At 43.3% G+C, this 23,366-nt stretch overlaps 1 protein-coding gene and 1 long non-coding RNA gene across 4 annotated transcripts in view; one reads left to right on the forward strand and one right to left on the reverse strand.

The window, feature by feature from the left end:
- The window catches only part of LOC309332108 (ephrin type-B receptor 5), a 163,021-nt gene extending 151,621 nt beyond the window's left edge, over window positions 1-11,400 (reverse strand). For both annotated transcript variants that reach the window (XM_081844905.1, XM_081844906.1), the window contains exons 1-3: window positions 11,339-11,400; window positions 10,561-10,692; window positions 3,359-3,521 (exon numbers count right to left, since the gene is read on the reverse strand). The gene's annotated coding sequence lies outside the window, so the exon portion shown is untranslated. The remainder of the gene's footprint in view (window positions 1-3,358; window positions 3,522-10,560; window positions 10,693-11,338) is intronic.
- Window positions 1-22,584, forward strand: part of LOC309332627 — a 40,203-nt gene extending 17,619 nt beyond the window's left edge. Inside the window, exons 2-3 of one of the 2 annotated variants that reach the window (XR_014152259.1) lie at window positions 19,193-19,373; window positions 22,471-22,584. This is a non-coding gene — a long non-coding RNA (uncharacterized lncRNA). The remainder of the gene's footprint in view (window positions 1-19,192; window positions 19,374-22,470) is intronic. The other variant, XR_014152260.1, reaches the window with a different exon arrangement.
- The last annotated feature ends 782 nt before the right edge of the window (window positions 22,585-23,366 follow it).

A 23,366-nucleotide genomic window follows, 5' to 3' on the forward strand; every position in this document is an offset into this window, starting at 1 on the left:
TTATATGCATCAGGCACTCCAGAAAAGCCCTCAGATATGTGCATTGTCAAGTCTGTGTATACAAAGTGCAAGGGGGGGGGGAGGGAAGGGTGAATTTTTTTGAAAACAAAAGGCAGAATGAAAAGCATAATCCATGTGATAAATCCCCTTTTCTGTGGGGAACATGTCAGGTCCTGAGGAGAGAAAGGCCTGGAATGTGCAGGGCAGACCACACAAACCAAGGAGACAAAACCACCCATGAGGACGAAGGGAAGGAGGGGCGAGCCAGACAAGAGGAATGGCGCTGAAAGGGAAAGAATGAACAAGATAGGCACAAAAAAGGCTGAATGGCACAAAGGTGCAGCGAGAGGGAACAAGAGCAGCATGCAGAGAGGGGACAAGGCTGGGAGGAGATGGGTGGCTCTGCAGAAGAGGTGGGAATGGAAACAGGTAGCAAAGCGGCGAACACTGGCAGGGGATGAGGAGAAGAATGGGAACCAAACATAACACGCTCCAGACAGTCCCCAAAACATAACAGCCAATCCTTTCCAGCAAGTCTGACTTAACACTGGGAGTTCTGCAGCACTAGGCGCAAATTCTACCAAATGTATGTGGCTCGCAAAATTTGAATGTACTCGTTGTGCTGCCTCACTTTGCTATTCAGAGCTGCCTGCCTCTATTCCACAATTCCATGACAGGGCAGAAAATGTGATTGGTTTTTGCCATTTTTTGGCAAGATAAATTGCTAGGATACACAGAGCTAGCATATATGACAGTGGGGGGGCGGGGAGAGAAACCAAGACGAGACTCAAATAAAAGATACTGGTAAGTGGAAACACTTGGGAGAGTATTTAAGGAGATGTTGTTGTTGTTGTTCAGTCGTTTAGTCATGTCCAACTCTTCATGATATAATATTTAAATTAACTTACAAGTAGGAACAACAGTGCGAGCAGCAATTACTAACAATGAGGGATATATATGTAGGATGAAATAGGATGGAAGAAAAGGATATGCAGCAAAATAAGGTTGCCATGGAATGGGAAGTCCTGAGGGAAGTGATTTATTATGGAAAATGTATGATGTATATTCAAAATATGAAAAATGTATTAAAAAAGAAAAAAAAAAGGAAAATGTGATGCGTTTCCTAATTGTCACATAATCTGGTAGCGAAAAAAATCCCAAACCACTTTTTTTTTTAAGGTAGGCATGGGGTGTCTAGCTCTTATAGCAAATCCTGACCTGAAAGTTGTGATGGGAAAACTCTTTTGGTGATTCAGTTGCACCAATACAAAGCTAACTTCCCCCTCAAGTCTGAATACATAACCTGCATATTAATTAAATTGGGATTGTTACAGGGATCCAGACGCCTGCCTTTCCCTTCTTCCAGACTTGCCTGGTGATTGTGGCAGTGGCATCCCAGCAGAGGTGGATTTTAGGGGGCATGACCAGTTCGCCTCCAGTGGGTGCTGAGCCAAGACAGTGCCACAGGGGCTGCTACCATGACATCAAAGGGAAGGCAAGAGGTGGGGGGCACCAAATTTTGGCATTGCAGAGGGCACCACTGAAATTTGAAAGCCCAAAGGCCGTCGCTGATCCCAGGCACAAGGACCTCTGGGAAAAGTAGTTTCCACGCCACCTGTTCATCGTATGGACTTAGGCATCCTGTAGAACTATGTTTCCCAGCATCTTCAGTACAAGAACACTGTAATGGCAACATTCTAGGTACTGGGAAGGAGACTTCACACAGAGGCTGCATACGCATTACAATTTACTCAGATTCCAACACACTCCCATCCCTGATGTTTGAAGCAGTGTACACATGAAGTTAGCCACAACCAATCTCTATCCTGTAGTTTCTTTTAAAATACTGCTCTTTGATGTGTTTCTCTTCAAACCAGGTTCCACCCGATTTGAAAGCGTAAGCCACATTCACTTTGTGGTTAAGCTGAGGTGTGTCCCTTTGAGACAGCTGTTGCACACGTGCAATGACAGCTTCCCAAACAGGAGGTTGCAGGCATGGGTGTGCATGCATGTACAGGAACATGGCACTCGTATAACGTGCATTGTGGCAATGTATATAAACTGCAGCAGGAGAAGAATGTTCATTAATGCTCTTGAAAATGCACAATTGATTTCATAATTTTAGGGCATATTCACAAGTAACACTGAACACTTTCTATAGAGGAATGTGCCATGTGGAGTTGCCAGCAATGAATCTCTGCAACTGAGCATTTAACAGTAGCTTGGCATACAGACATTTGCTAGATAATGTGTTTATCACGTTGCAGAGAAAAGGTTCACCTGCTGAATTTTATACATCAGATGCTAAAAGAGTTAAGGACAGAAGAAGCTGTGCTTTTTTATGGTTTGTTTTGTAACTCTAGCCTCTTGTGAACTGTGTTAGAATGGGACAAAAAGTGTTGAGAAATAGTTTTTATTTGCACAGACTCTCTGGCTAACTTAAGTTTTGTGTATGGACTCACAGACAAGAGAGTTGTAAAAACTGGTTCAAAAACAACGTACTTAAATAAGAAAAATAATTCAGCAGAACATTCTTCCCTCTGCACTAATTTAGGATCAATTTCATAAAGAAAGCAATGAGCATCTTTGTGCTGTGTACAAACAGGTGAGTTTAGAGGCTTTGAAATCCTTAGAAGAAAGCAGCCCCTCAAACACAGGAGGAAATTCACACCTAGAACCTTCACGGTTAACGACTCCACGTCCAATGGTTTTTGTGAGCGCAGAAGATTATCAGCAGTACAATGTAGCAAAGTGAAGATAGCTGCTCAAGTAGTAGAATTTAGGGCAGAGGCAGGGGACCTGTAGCCCCCAGATGATGTTGGATTACAATTCCCATCAGCCCCAGCCAGCATGACCAATGGTCAGGGATTATGGGCGCTGTAGTCCAGTAACCCATGGAAAGTCAAACATTCCCTATCCTTGATTTAGATCAGTGTTTCCCAAACGTGGGCCTCCAGCTCTTTTTTGAACTACAAATCCCATCATCCCTGGCCACCGGTCCTGCTAACTAGGGATAATGGGAGTTGTAGTCCAAAAACGGCTGGAGACCCAAGTTTGGGAAACACTGATTTAGACAATAGACAAAGGCAGGGATTGATGCCTGAATAGTAGGGTGAGACTTTCCAAAGTGTTGCTCTTAGCATAGGGTTAGGAGTGGGACATCATTGGTGGGTTTTGCTTCAGTCAGCAAAATGTTTTGGACCAGCAGTAGCGCAATAGTGGACAGCCAGTTATGCATTGCCAAAAACAACGACAAAAAGATGACTCCAATTTGAATAAAATTTGCTTGTGACTTTTCATATGTAGAGGTGCAAACTTAGAAATAATTGCATGCGATCTAACTGGAAATAAAACGTACCTCCCCATGGTGACCTTACTGCTGAGGGTCAACTTCAAATCTCTTGCTCTCCGTTTTTATGGTTCTTTGTTGTTTTAACCAAACTTGGACTGAACAGCCCTCGGATAGAGTGTTGTCTTCACATAGAGGACCCTCCTCTCTGACAGTCCTTCGGATTAGAGGTCTGTAAAGTAAGACATAAGGCCACTCAGTAGTGTAGAATCACAGAATCATAGAATTGTAGAGTTGGAAGTGTTCCCTGCGGGCATGTAGTCTAATTCCCTGCAATGAATGCATCTTTCAAGGCCCAGGGCATAGAGTCCTAGAGACCTCTAGTCTTTAAGAAGCAGTGTTGGCCCAGGAAAAGGGATCTAGTTCAGCTCCCAGAAAGTCTTTGGTTTGAGACCTACCGCAGCTGCCAGATATAAGTTACTGTATATGTCTGTTTAAGGAATGTCAGTTCCTCAAACCGTACTAATTTGACTTAACATTAAACTCAGACAAGTTGTCAAAGTTACCTTTTGTAGAAAGCCTTTAATAAGGCTAATCTGAACATTCAGATCTTGGCCAGATTTCAGTTTGAACTTCAGGGTTTTTGGAAGAAACAGAACCACTTGCCAAATCCTTCTGACACTTCCTGGAATTTGAACAGTGTCCTGACATGGGCTTTTAAAAGCCTATCTTCCAATCCCTTTAAAGCTTTCCACACATATATGCACAGAAAGAGCTGGTTTAACAAGTGAGGATTAAAAAAAACCACCAAGTGTGTGTGTGTTTTGTTTTATCTCTATCCCGCCTTTTGTCCTAAGCAGTGTCCTCAGGGCAGCATACAACAACCATATAAAGTCACAAAGTTTAAATTAAAACACACGGGTCCTGTCATTTGGCTGGCAGTGGCGGGGCAACAGTAAAGCCTGCTCACCTTGTCATTTTAAGAAGAAAGCAACTTGCCAGTTTTCTGACACTGGGAGCTTATGAAAAGTTTTAATGAATGGAGAACATACATATGTACATATATCCTGATTCACCTATCATCTGATTGGCAAGAGAGTAGATGCCTTTCAATCCCCGCCCCCTCTGTTGGGTTATAGCCAACTTTTTTATTAAAAAAACAAACAGAGGAAGTTTTGAGAACACACTTTTCAAAAAACAACAACCCAGAACAAATAGTAAAGCAACTATCATTTCAGTTCATCTCTGGTTTTGCATTATTGCTATGTTTTGTTTACCTTTTAAAATTATACAGTGGTACCTCAGGTTAAGTACTTACCAGTAATTCATTTCGGAGGTCTGTACTTAACCTGAAACTGTTCTTAACCTGAAGCACCACTTTAGCTAATGGGGCCTCCTGCTGCTGCCGCGCCACCAGAACACGATTTCTGTTCTCATCCTAAAGCAAAGTTCTTAACCTGAAGCAATATTTCTGGTTTAGCGGAGTCTGTAACCTGAAGCGTATGTAACCCGAGGTACCACTGTAATCACAAATTGTAAGTTTTGCTACTGGCACCCTGCTTCTGAAGACGTGTCTTCCTTGAGGGAGAATGTTTCAGTCTCAATGCTGTACTTCAATGCTGGCCTCCCTCAGCCCCTCCTATTTCGCAACCGTCGTGAACTTTTCACATGCCTGATGCCAGGTATGTTTGGCCTCCAGACAAAGGAGCTTTGACATGTACACACCTGCATTTCTGGAGCGAAGCTGCAGTTCCCAAGGGTTGAATGCATACATGCAGTCTACATTATCTCAAGCATAATCACTCAAAGCTGTTTATTGGTATAGAATCCTTCAAGCATTGTCCTGTGTACCCGAGAATCACCTCTTATGGCACACACCATCACAGCAGTAACATCGCATGCTGCCTTAGTTTATGCCCATATTCCCCATCACTGCTACCGAAGTCACCTGCTCTGCAGCTCGATTAAAAAAAATGCGGGTGACACTGTGGTCTAAATTACTGAGCCTCTTCGGCTTGCTGATCAGAAGGTTGGTGGTTTGAATACCCGCAACGGAGTGTGCTCCTTTTGCTCTGTCCCAGCTCCTGCCAACCTAGCAGTTCAAAAGCACGCCAGTGCAAGTAGGTATCTAGATTAGCACATTTCAGCAAACAACCCAACGTAACATAGAACAGCAACCACCAAACCCAATACATAGACTTAGCAGGCGAAGCTTTGTATGACATGGAGTTAGTGCAATGGGAAAAGCCAGTGTGGTGTAGTGGTTAAGAGCAGCAGACTTGTAATCTGGTGAACCGGGTTTGATTCCCTGCTCCTCCACACGCAGCTGCTGGGTGACCTTGGGCTAGTCACACTTCTTTGAAGTCTTTCAGCCCCACTCACCTCACAGAGTGTTTGTTGTGGGGGAGGAAGGGAAAGGAGAATGTTAGCTGCTTTGAGACTCCTTAGGGTAGTGATAAAGCGGGATATCAAATCCAAACTCTTTTTCTCTTTATCACCTGCTCGATTTATGTAAGTTAAGGCCACTCAGAGGCATAAGACAGGAGAGAGAGTTTGTGCTGGCCACCAGGCAATGGCTCTCCCCCCCCCCCACTTATCTTGCTCTACCCGCCAGCCCTAGAAGCCTTTCCCAGACCATGACTTTAGGAACAACAAAAGCAGCTGGGCAGGGAGAAGAGGAGCTCAGGGACATTAAATACACGCACACGCGCGCGCGCACACACACACACACACACATATATATATATACACATATATATGTGTGTGTGTGTGTGTGTGTGTGTGTTGTGTGTCTTTGCTTCTCAGTTTGCAGTGTTATTTTATGCATGGTGACTTGCTGTTATTTTTATTGATTATAATTTAGAAATTATTTATTGTAATTGTTAAGAGTGAATTTCTGTTTAATTATTATTTGCTGATATTTATTGTGTAATATTGTATTCTAATAGATTATTGAATATTACTTTATTGGATATAAGCTGTTTAATTTAAAGTTAGGCTTTTATCATGAAATCCTTGGACTGGATCCTATTTTTATAAGGTGTGCGATCTTAGCTGTTTCATCAGCTTGTAAACTGCCTTGGGTACAGTAATATAGGAAGGCGGTATGCAAATTAAAAGTGAAATGAAATGAAATGAAGAGCAGAGGTGGTGCGTAGAGGAGGGATGGGACAACCCTGAAAGCAGCATCAAATGGTGTAATCCCTGTAGAGCAATCTGCTCCTGGGCTCACAAATCTGGCAGTCACCCAACAAAAACCTAGACTTGTCCCAATCTTCCTGTAAGCAGGGACTGAGATCTTCTAAACTGTCTCTTGTAGCATTTGCCTTCGACAGGAACTTGATGTGCAGATTTCTGCAGGAGAGTAGTATATCTCTCACCCCCTAAGGCACACTCTTCCATTGACTCTCGAGACAGACAGATGCCAACATATCTGCTTAGGGCAGAAGAGCAGGTTAGGTTATTATTTTTCTGATCAGTTGGCAACGCTACCCTGAAGCCCACCTATTGTGTTACAAATCCTGCTGATGAGCACAGCACAGTTCTCCCAGAGATATCAAGATCCCTGTTGCTTCAGGATACCAGCCAAGTGCATTCTGGCTGGTTCCCTAATAGGGCAGCAGGTGTTCCACAGAGCCCATCATCAAGGCTGGATAAATAATTAAACCTGCTAAATATGCTATAGTATCATGGGATAGACCTCGGGCCAAACCACACATGATATTAGTCACAAGTTTCAAGATGTGTGCTTGGCTGCTTTCGTTATTATAATAATAATATAATAATAATTTATTATTTGTACCCCACCCATCTGGCTGGGTTTCCCCAGCCACTCTTCCAAAGGAAGAGCAGCAGTTGCGCCCCGATCTGAAAACATGCACCCGATCCGGATGAGGGGCTGCTAGGTTGGCCAGGTATAAAAGAAGAGAGGGCCCCTGCATCTTAATAGTTGTGTAAAGGTAAAGGGACCCCTGACCTGCGGCGCTCGTCTCGCTTTACTGGCCGAGGGAGCCGGTGTACAGCTTCCGGGTCATGTGGCCAGCATGACTAAGCTGCTTCTGGCGAACCAGAGCAGTGCACGGAAACGCCGTTTACCTTCCCACCGGTGCGGTTCCTATTTATCTACTTGCACTTTGACGTACTTTCGAACTGCTAGGTTGGCAGGAGCAGGGACCAAGCAACGGGAGCTCACCCCGTCACGGGGATTCGAACGCCGACCTTCTGATCAGCAAGTCCTAGGCTCTGTGGTTTAACCCACAGCGCCACACGCATCCCTTAATAGTTGTGTAAAGGTAAAGGTAAAGGTACCCCTAACCATCAGGTCCAGTCGTGACCGACTCTAGGGTTGCGTGCTCATCTCCCTCAAGAGACCGGGAGCCATCGCTTGTCCGCAGACAGCTTCCGGGTCATGTGGCCAGCATGACTAAGCTGCTTCTGGCAGACCAGAGCAGCACACGGAAACGCCGTTACCTTCCCGCTCCCCGCCGGAGAGCGGTCCCTATTTATCTACTTGCACTTTGAGGTGCTTTCGAACTGCTAGGTTGGCAGGAGCAGGGACCGAGCAACGGGAGCTCACCCCGTCGCGGGGATTCGAACCGCTGACCTTCTGATCGGCAAGTCCTAGGCTCTGTGGTTTAACCCACAGTGCCACCCGCATCCCTTAATAGTTGTGTAGAATCATATAATTGCAGAGCTGAAAGGGACCGTGAGGGTCATCTGGTCCAACCCCCTGAAATGCAGGAATTTTTTGCCCAACGTGGGGCTCGAACCCACAACCCTGAGATTAAGAGTGTCATGTGCTACCGATTGAAAAGGGAATCTCACCAGGTGCAGCTTTCATTGCATGGTGGAGTTCCTTCTTCTACACAACTATTCAAAATGCAGGAACTCTAGCTGTTCTCCTTCCATCTGGCCATCCTAGGCACTGTGCCAGTTTTCTGCTGGAAATCACCCTCTGCCTAGAAGCTGTTTGCCCTCCGTGGTGCTGTTTTCAGTAAAAATAAAAGCAGCCAGGTTAAGCACGTCATGTGCAATTTGGCCCTTGCACTAATAACTGTATCTAGAGATCTATGGAAGTTAGTGCCTTTGGCAGAGACTTGCCAAGCCTAAGATAATCTTTTTTTTATTAAGAGAAAGAACAAGGCCAGAACACCCAATATAAATATATATATTTTACTAGCTCTGCTTCTGTGACTCTAATGGCATCCTGGAACACAGAAATTAAACAGATAAAACTTTCCCCTACCTTTGATCAGTTTTAGACAAAGGCATGCTTTCCTCCCCCATGACTATGTGCTCAAATGAAGTCTACCTCCTCACCACTTATCCCCATTTCAGGAAAACAGCTTCACCCTCTGAAGCTGGGCTATTTTTTCTAGAAAAAGAGGTGCCAGAACTCACTATGAACACCTGCTTTGTTCTCTTATAATGGCAATGGTGCCCACCTGAGAGGGGCTGGAACTGAGTTCCTGTGAGCTCTGGCTGAAAAAAAAACCCTTCTCAAAGGTAAGGGTTTGTTGTTGTTTTTTGCTTTTTGTTTTGCTGAGGGTTGGGATCACCCATTATTTCCTTTTTTTAGGAAGCTGCAAGGGAGGGGGAAGGCCCTGGTCAAGGGAGTCAGCAGTGAGATAAAAACAGCACTCTGCAAGCAATATGGAATTTGCAACTGCGAAAACAAGCAGAGAAGTGAGACAGGAGGAAGACCAGGATGGGGAAATGAGGGGCAGAAGCACAGCCAAACTAAGGGGGTCCTGGGCAATAGAGGTGTCCCATAGTTCTCTCCTTAAGCCAGGGTTACAGTCACCAAAACAGAATTCCTGGTTGCCATTTGGGGGCCAGACAGCGCAAAAGTCCTTTTTCTCATATGACTTTTTGGTTCCTGAATTTCGTTCCGATGGTGCAGATAAAATACCACAGATAGAATTCTACAGGATGTGTCGCTAGTGTGTGAAAACAGTCAAGATCCGAGGATCCCCAGTCATGCACTTCCAGATGGTGGAGACATCAGGCACCATCCTGGCACCTGGGCATCTTCACTTGGTTGCAAGTGGTCAAAAGCCAGGTGCAAAATGTTGAATGGTCACTGTAAAATGTGAAGGTTCATTATTGTTTCACAAGTTGTGTATGTCCTTAAGGGCCAGGGCCAGGGCCAAGGCAAATAACGAGACCCAGTCTTACAGCTGTGAAACACAGCAGGTGCTGCTAGGTTGTGTTAGTTAATCTGTGTCAGTATTTGGGCATAGTATATAAGGAGCAGCACCTAGATCTCCCCTTACGCTGGGGGATGCGTTGGTGGCTGGGTCATGTTTGTTGTTGTTATCTTTAGTGTAAAAGGAGTTTTTGTTTTGTTATTGAAACCTTGTTAAAGTTATTTTTGAGTTCCTTGTTATGCATGGTCTCCCCACAGCAAGCTCTCTGCAGCGCTACTAAACTGCAAATAGTCAATGTGTGGGGCGCTTGGTAAATTTGAAACGCTGCTCCCCACCGATGTACGTCAGCCTTCTTCACTACACAGCTTTGGCAAATTTACAATTTACACTTTACACTGGACTTACGCGCGTTTCAGGACCCACCCTAGTCCTGCGACTGTAATCCATTTTAATTGTTTTTAGTTGTGAATGTTAAAGGGTTGTAACACACCCTGGGACCTGGCTGGTAAAGGCTGGGAAACAAATGCAATTTTAAAAACGACAACTTTACAACAGTTGGAAAAGGAGTGGGGGTGCAGACAACAAGCCTTCCCTTAAGAATAGGAGTAATACAAATACTCAGCAGTGCCTTTGTTTTGTTTGTGAATCACTGTTGTGTGTGAGGCTCATCAGTCCAAACTATTTGAATTGAGGTTTCCCAGGACTCTAACACCAGAGGATTTGGGATGCTTTTCTGGCTGACTGTTATTCTGAAAAAAAACTCCCCAATTAAGACATACGCTACAACTCTGCAGACAGAAGACTCCATTTTATTGCTCAGTTATTTGTGCACAGAGAATATTTATTTTCCAGCCCAATCTCCCTTTCTGCATGTTTACGTCTTATCATATATACTGTACCAGAAAGAAAACAAGATTACTTAACTAATGCTCCAAACATTAGTTGGGGCCAGCAGGGCAGACTGAAGAGACACTGCTGCCTATGGAATCTATGCCAGCTTTTATCCCAGGCCTGAATGCTTGTTGGATCAGTGGGAAAGACTAAGAGTATTCACTCCGTTCTGTGCAAAGATCTGCAGGCCAGCTGGGTGTGTTCATTAACAGCGGCTGGCTCTGTACATACCTGAATGCCCAGTCCTGGCAGATTAATTCAAAGCTCTCGGAGCCAGAAGACACGGCAGGGTTGCTGCAGCTGCAGACGAGTGGGGGGGGGGGAACCTTTTAAACCTCACAGTCCTGGCTCAGGAAAAGGAACCTGCAGTTCAGATAGGGAGAGAGGGTGGCATGGACATGTCTGAGATTTACGAAACCCTTAGAAAGGCAAACGTTTACAGACAGGTGCCCTAATCTCCCATTTCATTACTTTCACTCCTTAGCTAATCCATCTTCCTATTCCTTGTTGCTTAAGGGTAGGAATTTAGTCTGCTTTGCATTTTCATTCAAATCTACCTAATTTGCTAACGCAGCTATGTGAAACCTGCCCATTTCTGATTTTTGTTACGGAGCTGTCCATCCAACCGCCCCCCGGCCCTCCAAAATGAGAATATATGGGGAAACTTGCATAAAAATGCAGATAATAGTGAAAATAACATCAAAAGGCATTATACTAGGGGAAACCACTTGCTGGCAAATATATGTATGGTATATTAGGGGAGATGCGCACTAAAGTACTGGCGGGTTTTTGTTAAAATAAATGTTAAAATAAAAATCGGCAAACTGATGCAAAATTGGCAGATTTATCCATCCCTAATTTGGGTCCATAACATGGAAAAAAACCTCCTCTTCTAAGTCCCCACCCCTCTTTCTCCCCATGAATGTTTCTTTATTGTGTCTGGCTCTGCTACTTTTAGAATGCCTTCCACTTCTTGAACACTCATCACAATTCACTACTATTTTCCCACCTGTCAATGCAGAAGTTACCAACTTCTCACTCACTTCTCACGTCCTGTTTCTTCTTCTTTTACTATATAAGAAAGAAGAAAGCCATGTAATATACAATTATAGTTAGTTCACCGAAGGAAAAAATAATGTACAAAGTTGTATTATCTTGAAATTTACTTTTCAAGAATGACTCTCCACCCCCTGCTCCCACATGTTAGTTCTCAGTATTGCAAACCAGATGCATTTATACCAGCATATTAAATATGCATATTAAAGCATATTAAAGAATTTTACTACTTTTTATTCAGATCCCCACCTCTTGCCTCGCTTTTCTCTGGTTCTGTTTGGGCAAGTTTAACTGCAGCCTGACACACAGAAATACAGCAAATAAAATGTTCCCTCGTATGGAAATTTCACCTGTTAAATTTATTGTTCCCAGCTACTGTCAAAGATACAATTATGTGTGTGGTTGAGGCAATCCTATTTCCACCTTGAAATATTTGCCACTGTAAAACTTACAAATATTATGCAAACAGAAGACAGAGACTTTACTTATGCAAAAGTCCTACAATGGCAACGAAAATGGTTCAAGTTCTATATTTTAATTCCCTCTTCGGTCTTCTCAAAATTGCTTCCTAGGATTGCTCCATACAACTACTTGTGGAGTTTTTGCTTCTGGTTTTCCGTTCAGAAAATCATTCCAACTTATTCCTATTATTCATTTAAACACTGCATTTTCCCTCTGGCAGGACTCAGTGCAGCTTACAAATAAACTTCCTCCAATATAGTTTCTTATTCGCACAGATTTCTCACTTTCCCTCCCTAACCATGTCTTTTCATAGCTCCTTCAGCTTTTAGCAGAAAACCTGACAGAAATTCATTAGTTAAAGCTTAGGAACACCAAATGCAAAGGTGGGCCTTTTATCAGTTAGCATTCACCCCCACAAAAAAGCAGGGGAATATAAGGATGGAAGCAGATCTAAAAATAATAATTATTATTCTATTTATTATCTTAAAGCATCATCATTCCATCAGGCCAGCCACGGCTTCCCTCAAATAATCTTGGGAAACTGCAGTTTACTCAAGGTAATGAAAATTGTTAGGAGACCCCTGATTCCCCTCACAGAGCTACAGTTTCTAAAAGTGGTTTAAACAACCAACCCCTCTTCCCAGGGAACTCTGACAATTGTAGCTCTGTGAGGGGAAGAGAGGTCTCTTAACAGTTATCAACACCTTTTGCAAGCTCTACAATTTGATCATCCTCCTTTGATCGCTGGCAGATTTTTTTTTCCTCCCCCAAGTTATTTCAAAACCTGCTTGACCAGAGATAAAGAGTGAAACAGCTAAGCCTGCCAAAATCTGAAAGCGGGCCTAGCAGGTGATGAAGTTGAGCTCCATGCCACAAATAGCTCCATCTTCTGTTTTCTGCCCCTCAGACCTCTGCTAAAAGGACACGTGCAAAACAGGCAAATTTTGTTTTTCCTGCTTTCCTTCGACAAACTTTTTTTTTTTTTACATTAAATTTGTATACCACCCTATATTTGTAGGCCTCAAGGGAGTTCACAACATAAAGTTACAACATAAAAAGCACAACAGACGTAATAAAAACAATTCAAACAGTCCCTAAACAATATGCCGGCCAACAAATATAAGTGCAAATACAAAATGCAAAGTAACATACAGCATTTAAAACCATTTGAAGCAATTCCACCTCCCAAACAAAACACCCACCCACCCAAGTTAAAAAACCTGTCCCCATAGAACTGATGTTTGACAAACCATAGGGGGACAGCCAATTCTCTTTAATTCCGTTTCCAGGCCAAGTGGTGAAAAAACTTAATTTGTGAAATTTCCCTGTGCTTCTAAAGACACAGGTGCATGGCCAGAGCATATCCTCCAGCATTTCTCAGATGAAAATAGGGATGCCCTATTCAATAAATAATAATAATATTGTATTCTTTATGCCCCTCAATTTGACTGGGTTGCCCCAGCCACTCTGGATAGCTTCCAACATATATAAAAACGTAATGAAACATGAAACATTAAAAAAAACTTCCCTATAAAGGGCTGCCTTCAGATGTCTTCTAAAGGTTGCATAGTTACTTACAGTGCCTTTATTTACATATAAGCTAAACAAGCTACAGTTTAGAGCCCCACTCTCTTGGAGGCACCCCAAAAAATTAACGTGGAAAAACTGGATGAACATTTCCAAAATATAAAAAACAAATAAAATAAAACCTGCAATTATTATTTCATGTTATAGCAAGTTTCTACAGACTAGATTATGAGTCCTTGTAAATTGTGTTTGTAAAGGAACTTTCATTATTGCCAAATGCCAACGTGTTTGCATTATTAAGTTTGTTATGAATAAAAAATCATTTTAAGTCAGAGCTTAATAATTATTTCACTATTAATGTACTTCTTCATAATTGTATTTCACTATTAATATTATACTTCTTAATTGTATTTCAGTTCAACAATTACTTTGATAAAATGCATATTTTGTTATGTGAAAATGGCTTTAGATACCTGTGAGGTCCATAAATGACCATATAGCATATATTCAACACAAAGAAGCAGCAACAATTTGTTGTTGACAAAGGACAGCTGGACATATAAAGGGCTCCATTACTTTCAGTAGCTTAGGGCCTCATCAAACCTAAATCTGGCCCTGGTTACTTACCTCCTAGGCTTGGGGGGCTGGGGGGTCACATAACTCCATACCCTCCAACATTTCTCCGATGAAAATATAGACGTTTTAAAGAAAAACTGGACATTCCAGGATCAAATCAGAAACCAGGATGGCTTTTCTAAATCCAGGAAAAAAGGGAAACCTGGAGGGTCTGCTGGGGGGGGGGGGCACCCTTTACTACAAGCAGATCTTGAACTGTTTTGACCAAGGCCCCTAAACTCAGATATTGTTTACACTCTCTAGGCCAAACTAGATTACCCTGCAGCTCCATATAACACTTTTCAAGCTTTCCTCCCTTTCTCTTAATGAGAAGCAGCTGCAGGAGGCTGTGAAATTGAACAGAGAAGGGGCAGTGGGTAGAAAACGGTGCTTAACTATTTCCCCAGAGGCCACTAAAACCAAAAAACCTGCCATTCCCAAATTATTTTTCCACCTGTGCTAAAAAAAAGGAATGGATACCATGTTCTACTCTCTTAAAAAGTAGTGTTTTATCTTTTCATCATCAAATACTGTCGTCATACAGAATAAAGGACGATTCTGAGCTTTTTTTAAAAAAGGAGACACCTAGTGTCTGTCTAAAAGTCTATTTACAGAGGACCTGGATTTTAGGATGCACAACAGAGGTGGCAAAATATGTACAATTATATAGATATGCAGGTGAGCATTGCAAATGTTTTACCAGTCCCAGCTCCTGTGTCTTTAACAGTAGCCTGATCTGCTTGCATTAGCAGATTGTTTAATATCTTCAAGCTGTGAAAAAGCTGAACCTGGAGGTTAGAAAGCATATGAGTAAGCCAAATCATTTTTTCAGGTTACTTGGCATCCTTAATTCAGAATAGTATAATCCAAACCAGATTATGAAAAGGAAGGAGGCAGGGAGAGAGAATCTTTCTCCTGTTTTAGTGGTTGAGCAAGAAAATTGGTGATTAAATCAAAGTTAGTAATTGCAAAGTAATGTACATTTGGCCAATAAACATAAGTTCTTTAAAGTCTGCCCTTATATGGGGCTTTTAAAGCTTTAAAATGCAAAGAAAACAGGCTGAGGAGGGGATTAATAAAATACTTATACAGTATGAGAGAATGACTGGGGGGGGGGGATGCAGAAATGGTTCTCAGCATAAACCCAGAGATCCATTCAACAGATAGGATGGGGGGGAGGAATTAAAGTAGTAATTAAAAAAAAAAGATAATGTAACACAAAGGAAAGAATAATATAATACACTAGGTGGAATGAAGCCCAGATTCATGACGCCCAACAAGCAGCTGCAACCAATCATAGTACTGTACTCTTAAATGATCTCAGTACATCTACAATTTTAGTGTGTGAGGTAGCTCCAGAAGAATTGAGCAAAGCAATTTTAAGAAGAGTAGTGCATATATGTGCATGCTCACAATCATTATTATTATTATTATTAATTTATTATTTATACCCCGCCCATCTGCCTGGGTTTCCCTAGCCCAAGGGTCAGCAAACTTTTTCAGCAGGGGGCCGGTCCACTGTCCCTCAGACCTTATGGGGGGCCAGACTATATTTTTGGGGGGGGAATGAATGAATTTCTATGCCCCACAAATAACCCAGAGATGCATTTTAAATAAAAGCACACATTCTACTCATGTAAAAACACGCTGATTCCTGGACCGTCCGCGGGCCAGATTTAGAAGGCAATTGGGCCGGATCTGGCCCCCGGGCCTTAGTTTGCCTACCCATGCCCTAGCCACTCTGGGAAGCTCCCAAGAGAATATTAAAAACACCAAACATTAAAAACTTCCTTAAACAGGACTGCCATCAGATGTCTTCTAAAAGTCAGATAGTTGTTTATTTCTTTGACATCTGATGGGAGGGCATTCCACAGGCCGGGTGCCACTACCAAGAAGGCCCTCTGTCTGGTTCCCTGTAACCTCACTTTTTTGCAGTGAGGGAACCGCCAGAAGGCCATTGGAGCTGGACCTCAGTGTCCGGGCTGATCAGTGGGGGTGGAGATGCTTAGTTTAGTGTTGGTGATTATTAGCTTTAAAACCCTAGGTTGCTTAGGTCCAGAATACCTTAGGAACTGCCATCTTACCTACTCCCAAACATCGGGCGGGTGTGTATGATTAGCTGAGTATGACAAGAGAGAGGGCCTTATCAGTGGTGGCACCCATGTTTTGAAATCCTTTGCCTTATTATGTGTAGTTTGTCCCCCTCATTCACTGTTTTTTTGCCAGTTTATTAACACCTTTTGTTTTGGACAGAACTTTATGTCCTAGGCCATTCCTTTATAATTTTTAAACTACTGAGCTGGTCACATTTGTAATTGTCTTATACTGTTTTAAAGAACTTGTAATTTTAATATGCTATAAGCCATTCCAGATGGGTCTCCTGCAAAATGCTGCATTTTAGGTAGTCTGTTATGAAGCGGCCTGTCTGAATTATTGCTCTTTAGAGCTTCTAGTCTCTTCAAGGCCGCCTTGCCTTTCTGCTACGTGAAGCTGATAAGAGAGGCCCTGCTTGTTAGCAAAAAAGACAAAAATGCATCTTCTATTGACAGGTGTGCGGGGGTGCATGGAGAGGAGAAAAACAGTTTAAACTTCCAGATCTATGATTCTGACTCTACACTGTAAGAACACACAAAGGGGTCTCAATCCTTTGTGTACTCAATTCAGAGATGATCTGATTGATTCTTGACATTTCTTTGGGGGTTTGGGGTTTAATTGAGCATTACATTAAGTGTGTAAAACAATTGCATTTAAAAAATCTCTGTTTCGCTAGGTATCTGCTTTTATACTGGACAATTGTGATTGTGAGACAGTGTTTCTGTAGACTCAGCACTTAGCAGGCTGAGGTCAGTTGTGTATCAGAACCATGCTCTGTGACCGAGGGTGAGAGCAGAGGGGTCTGTTCTATGGGTTCTGACATACCTCCTGGGTCCCAGGTCATGACACCCAGGTTACATTACAATCAAAGAATAATGGGAAGGGTACATGAATAAGGGTGCTGAGAGTTCTTGGATGAAAGACCCCCCCATTTCCCTCACAGAGCTACAATTCTCAGAGAGGTTTAACAATGAATTTGTCTGAGAATTGTAGCTCTGCGAGGAAGATAGGGGTCTCCTAACAATTCTTAGCACTCTTAACAACTACTACTACTATTACTACAACTACTACTACAATTTATTTATACCCCAGCCACTGTGGGCGGCTCCCAACAGAATACTAAAAACACAATAAAAGATCAAACATTAAAAACTTCCCTAAACAGGACTGCTTTCAGATGTCTTCTAAAAGTCAGATACAGTCATACCTCGGGTTACATACGCTTCAGGTTGCATTTTTTCGAGTTACAGACCGCCAAAACCTGTAAGTGTGAGTGTAGTGAAGAGCCAGTGTGGTGTAGTGGTTAAGAACGGTAGTCTCGTAATCTGGGGAACCGGGTTCGATTCCCCGCTCCTCCACATGCAGCTGCTGGGTGACCTTGGGCCAGTCACACTTCTCTGAAGTCTCTCAGCCCCACTCACCTCACAGAGTGTTTGTTGTGCGAGAGGAAGGGAAAGGAGAACGTTAGCCGCTTTGAGACTCCTTCGGGTAGTGATAAAACGGGATATCAAATCCAAACTCTTCTTCTTCTTCTTCTAAGTACCAGAACGGGTTACTTCTGTGTTTCGGTGGTTGCGCATGCGCAGAAGTGCAAATCACAACCCGCGCATGTGCAGATGCACAGCTGCGGGTTGTGAACGTGCACCCTGCACGGATCATGTTCGCAACCCGAGCATCCACTGTAGTTGTTTATTTCCCTGACATCTGATGGGAAGGCATTCCACAGGCTGGGTGCCACTACTGAGAAGGTTCCCTGTAGCTTCACTTCTCACAGTGAGGGAACTGCCAGAAGGCTCTCGGAGCTGGATCTCAGTGTCCGGGCAGAATGATGGGGGTGGAGACGCTCTTTCAGGTATACTGGGCCGAGGCTGTTTAGGGCTTTAAAGGTCAGCACCAACACTTTGAATTGTGTTCGGAAACGTACTGGGAGCCAATAATGGTCTTTCAGGACCAGTTTTATATGGTCTCGGCAGCCATTCCCAGTCACCAATCTAGCTGCGGTATTCTGGATTAGTTGCAGTTTCTGGGTCACCCTCAAAGGTAGCCCCACGTAAAGCGCATTGCAGTAGTCCAAGTGGGTGATAACTAGAGCATGCACCACTCTGGCGATACAGTATGCAGGCAGGTAGGGTCTCAGCCTGCATACCGGATGGAGCTAGTAGACAGCTGCCCTGGACACAGAATTAACCTGCGCCTCCAAACTGTAGTTCCCAGGATTCTTTTAGCTATTGGATATAACGGTGGTACATTTGTATATATTTTTTTAACAAAGAATTTTTTTAAGCACCCCCAAATCTCTGTAAAATGCTGAAACAAAAGCATAATAGGGACAAATGTTTTATTCGGAACAAGCACCAGAGAATCAGGGTTGTCCCAGGCAGATAGGGAAAATTAGATTGCCAAGTGACCAGAAAAAACAAGTGTCTGGCCTGCTCTTGTGCTTATTTTTAATGTGCTTTCCATAGCATGGAGATAAACATCACGACCTGTTAAAAGACAGCTGCAGTGAGCTGAGCAGTTGGCAATCCTATTTGCATTTTATCTCTGTGCTTGCTTAAATACGCTGGAGAACTTGAGACATGGCACTGTGCATCTTAAGTCTGTTTCTTTTGTGAAAAAAACTTACCAAATACCATCACTACTATTATGCACATTTGGCAGTGTTTATCATACTGTAAATAACAGTTTCACATCACCTCATATGACATGTGCCAGCAGCATTTCTTGCCAGGTCCTCTAGAAGTTGGGAGTAATTGCTCAGTGAATGAGTTATGATTGACATTCTTTTTTCCCCCTTTTTTAAAAGTGCATTAATTAATGTTGATCTTTGCCTTGAAGAATTTGGAAATGATTGCTTTCATGGTTTCCTAATCTAAACTCTAAAACAGTGTTTTGTGTGTGTTTTTAGAGCTCATATAATCAACTGTGTCCTGTTTGAACTTCTGTCTCGCATCGCTGTTGTGAGAATAGAATTCACATTCTCTCTCTCTCTCTCTCTCTCTCTCTCAGCATCCTCTGAGCTGTGCCTAGGATTTTGCACAAGATGGGATTATTTTTCATTTAAATTGCCACGTTTGCCCTGTTATGTGCCAGTGAGAATGGTCTTAAGCTATTTTAATGGGAGCAGGAGAGGTGTGGTTCTTCCATTGCAGGGGATTGGACTAAATGACCTTTGGGATGACCAGCTTTACAACTCTATGATTCTTTGGTCTTCAAAAACACGAGAACGGCTCAGAAAACACTGGAACGCTGTAAGATAACAATGGCACCATCTGGATCATCTGTAAAAAGTAAGTGAATAAAAGTTAGTGATTCCAGGAAAGTGGGCAAGTGTGGAAAAACAACCTGTGGGGTATATCCTCTGGCTTTGCTTGATTCCTTGTCTCAGAGCAGTCCCCATTCACCAGACCACATGCCTCATGGAGGAAAATGAAGGCCCAGACTTTCAAAATGCTGATTATTTACTGTATTTATTGCTGAAAGAAGAATATCAGCCTCCTTTTTGACCTTTGGATGTGTTGTTTTAGGCTCAAGCAACTGTGGTTGTGCTTCTGTGCCTTTGAACATGTTTTAGAGTTGCATTGTGATGCCTCAGTTGTTGATTTTAAGTGTTTATTTGATTGTGTTGTATTATTTTGTTAAGCTGTCCTGTTGTTGGTCCCTTACAGAACACAGAGTGACTCATAACTGAAATAAATGAATATATCTTGCTGGGAATTGTGGCAGATTGCTATATTTCAACCCTACTTCCTGCTAGCTGGTTAAATTGGACATGTTATTGGGGAAAATTGTGTGTGTGTTTAGTAATACTGTAGCAATAGTCCTAGGAATGTTAAAGGTAGTTACGGGGTGGGGGGGGAATCAAATAGTTAAAAAACCCCAGGGCAGATCTTGTTCACTGCAGAACTGGATTGTGTAGGCTTAAATTACAGGAGTTTTCATCTGAACATTAGGAGAAATTCTTTGATAATAGGAGCAGTTCTGGCAATTGAAACAGTTATCATATTTATGCGAATCTAATGCTCCATCAAATCTAATGTGCACCTCAAATTTCAAAACCTTGAAACAAAAAAAAGATTTGCTATGTCAGCGGTGTTTTTCAAGCTTGTAATCAAATCTAATGCGCACCCTAAATTTGGCTAAGAAAGTTGTGCATGACATTCGAGTAAATACAATACTTAGAGGGGGGATTGTAGGTGTAATAAATGGGACCTGATACAGTTGTACCTTGGTTTTCAAACAGCTTAGTTTTTGAACGTTTTGGCTCCTGAACGCCGCAAACCCAGAAGTGACTGTTTCGGTTTGCGAACTATTTTGGGAAGTCGATCGCCCGACGGGGCTTCTGCGGCTTCCAATTGCAATCAGAAGCCGTGCTGTGGTTTCCGAATGTTTTGGAAGTTGAACGGTCCTCCAAAACAGATTCCGTTTGACTTCCAAGGTACGACTGTAGTTGCAAAGGAAGTGCAGTTACAATTAACATCACTAGGTGGCGCTGATGATGCTAGAGAGTTACATAAGATTAGAGGTACAAAAACCAAAGTATTCTTTGTTATTCAGCGGTCTGAGTGTGTGTCTTCTCCTTCATATGCAGCACCCAGGGCACTGGCTCCTGAGGGCCAAGGCACTGTGTCCCTCTGGGCTGGTCCCCCTCAATGTTCAGAGGGCCCTGCTCACAGAAGATCTTCAAGTGGAAGCTGAAGGGCCAACTGTTGATGATGTTGTAGCTCCAAGGTGGAGATCCCAAACTGTGGTCCGTGGATCACCAGTGGTCTGCATGTTTCATTCAGGTGGCCCATGTCATGTCCGCATTAAATTGTATTTTTAATTGCATTTCTATTGCTGCTTTTATTTCTTATGTAACTGCATTTTTAATGTATTACGATATGAATTCAGCGAGCGCCAATTGCAATACAGTGGTATCTCGGGTTACAGACGCTTCAGGTTACAGACTCCGCTAACCCAGAAATATTACCTCGAGTTAAGAACTTTGCTTCAGGATAAGAACAGAAATTGTGCTCCGGCGGCGTGGCGGCAGCTGGAGGCCCCATTAGCTAAAGTGGTGCTTCAGGTTAAGAACAGTTTCAGGTTAAGAACGGACCTCCGGAATGAATTAAGTACTTAACCCGAGGTACCACTGTACAACAGAAGAAGAAGAAGAAGAAGAAGAGTAGTAGTAGTAGTAGTTTGGATTTGATATCTTGCTTTATCACTACCCTAGGGAGTCTCCAAGCGGCTAACATTCTCCTTTCCCTTCCTCCCCCACAACAAACACTCTGTGAGGTGAGTGGGGCTGAGAAGTGTGACTAGCCCAAGGTCACCCAGCAGCTGCAGGTGGAGGAGCGGAGAGGCGAACCCGGTTCACCAGATTACGAGTCTACTGCTCTTAACCACTACACCACACTGGCTCCCTTACAGAATGCAGTCTGTAAGAAGCAATAAAACACAATGATCGTACAGCATCCAGCACACTATGTTGAAATTGCAGGGAAACCATTGAGTGCTCCACCAAGTCCCCCAGCAATTTTCAAGTGGTCCATTGGTGGGAAGCCATTACAGAAAAGGCCTGTTCTCGAGTTGCCACCCTCCGGACCTCACAGACCCTCCAAGTGTCCCTGTTTTCCAGGAACAGTCCTGGATTTACAGAAGCCATCGCACTCTCTGATTGGATCCTGGAATGTCCCGCTTTCCCTTAAAGGTAAAGGGACTCCTGACCGTTAGGTCCAGTCGTGACCAACTCTGGGGTTGCGGCGCTCATCTTGCTTTATTGGCCGAGGGAGCCGGCGTACAGCTTCCGGGTCATGTGGCCAGCATGACTAAGTCGCTTCTGGCGAACCAGAACAATGTACGGAAATGCTGTTTACCTTCCCACTGGAGCGGTACCTATTTATCTACTTGCACTTTGACGTGCTTTCGAACTGCTAGGTTGGCAGGAGCAGGGACCGAGCAACGGGAGCTCACCCCGTCGCGGGGATTCGAACTGCCGACCTTCTGATCGGCAAGTCCTAGGCTCTGTGGTTGAACCCACAGGTCCACCCGCTTTCCCTTAGGGCATCCCTATTTTCATCAGAGAAGTGTTGGAGGGTATGGAGTTGTGTGACCACCAAGTCAAGGAAATAAGTAACTATACAGCCTCTACAAGACATCTGAAGGCAGCCCTGTATTATTATGTGTTTATATATGTTGGAAGCTGCCCAGAGTGTCTGGGGCAACCCAGCCAGATGGGTGGGGTATAAATAATAACATTATTACTATTATTATGATGGAATAGGGCGTCCATATGTTCATTGGAGAAAGGTTAGAGGGTATGATATTATTTATAATAAAATCTTGGTGGAGAGAGTGCCGATACCAAAGGTGAGAGTGGAGTATTTGAGTCTGCAACTTCAGGCTTCTTCACCAGGGTGCACTGTAAACGAGGAATGTGACTGCAATGAGGAGAAATGTTGTCCACAAAGGCATAGAAACCAAGTCAAAGGAAGGAGGATTCAGAAGGCAGCAGCGAGCCAAGAGAACAAGATTACATGGCAACCCTGTGGCCGATTTGTGCTTTGCTTTGGCTTGCCATAAGTAGAGCAGCTCTTCCCATCTGTGTTGACGATTTGCATTTGAGTTAAGTTAGCAATATGTGGCTTTGAGCATATAACAATTGGAGGGGGGCATTGTCTAGGCACCCAACTGAGCTGCTGTAGTTTAGAAGGTGGTGCAGAAGTCCGTGGTTCATGCTCCTCAGGTCTGGAAAGGCGAAATCTGTGGCCCTCCAGCGTTTGAAACATGGGAATTGGAATAAGTGCCAATTTCCTTTCACCAGAAAATGTCTGTTGCAACAGCTCAAGATATGAGCAGTTACTTGGTCGTTTGTGCTGTCGATTTCAGTGTTCTTGGACTCCCAACTTCTATCACCCTGGCTGTCATGGCCAATTGTAAGAAATGATGGGGCTCTAGTCTAGAGCCACAGGTTAGCCACCGCTGCATTAGGTGACCTGCAGCAAATGATTTTGCCTCTCTCAGTCCTCGGGGATAATAGCCCAGACCTCCCTTAGAAAGTGGTTTATACAGATGCTGAGATAACAATATGTGAACCACTTCAAATACAGTATCAGCAGTACCGTTTGGAAAGTCCACATGATGTGATTTTCTAGGAAAAGTCTTTCCTCTGTTGCATGTGTCGGTCTAAGCAAGTCAGCCTGGATAGCTCAGTTGGTTAGAGCGTGGCGCTGATAACGCCAAGGTTGCAGGTTCAATCCCTGTATGGGACAGCTGCAAATTCCTGCATTGCACTGGGT

Source organism: Podarcis erhardii (genome assembly GCF_964252035.2).
Source record: "Podarcis erhardii genome assembly, chromosome: 17".
Taxonomy (NCBI): Eukaryota; Metazoa; Chordata; class Lepidosauria; order Squamata; family Lacertidae; genus Podarcis; species Podarcis erhardii.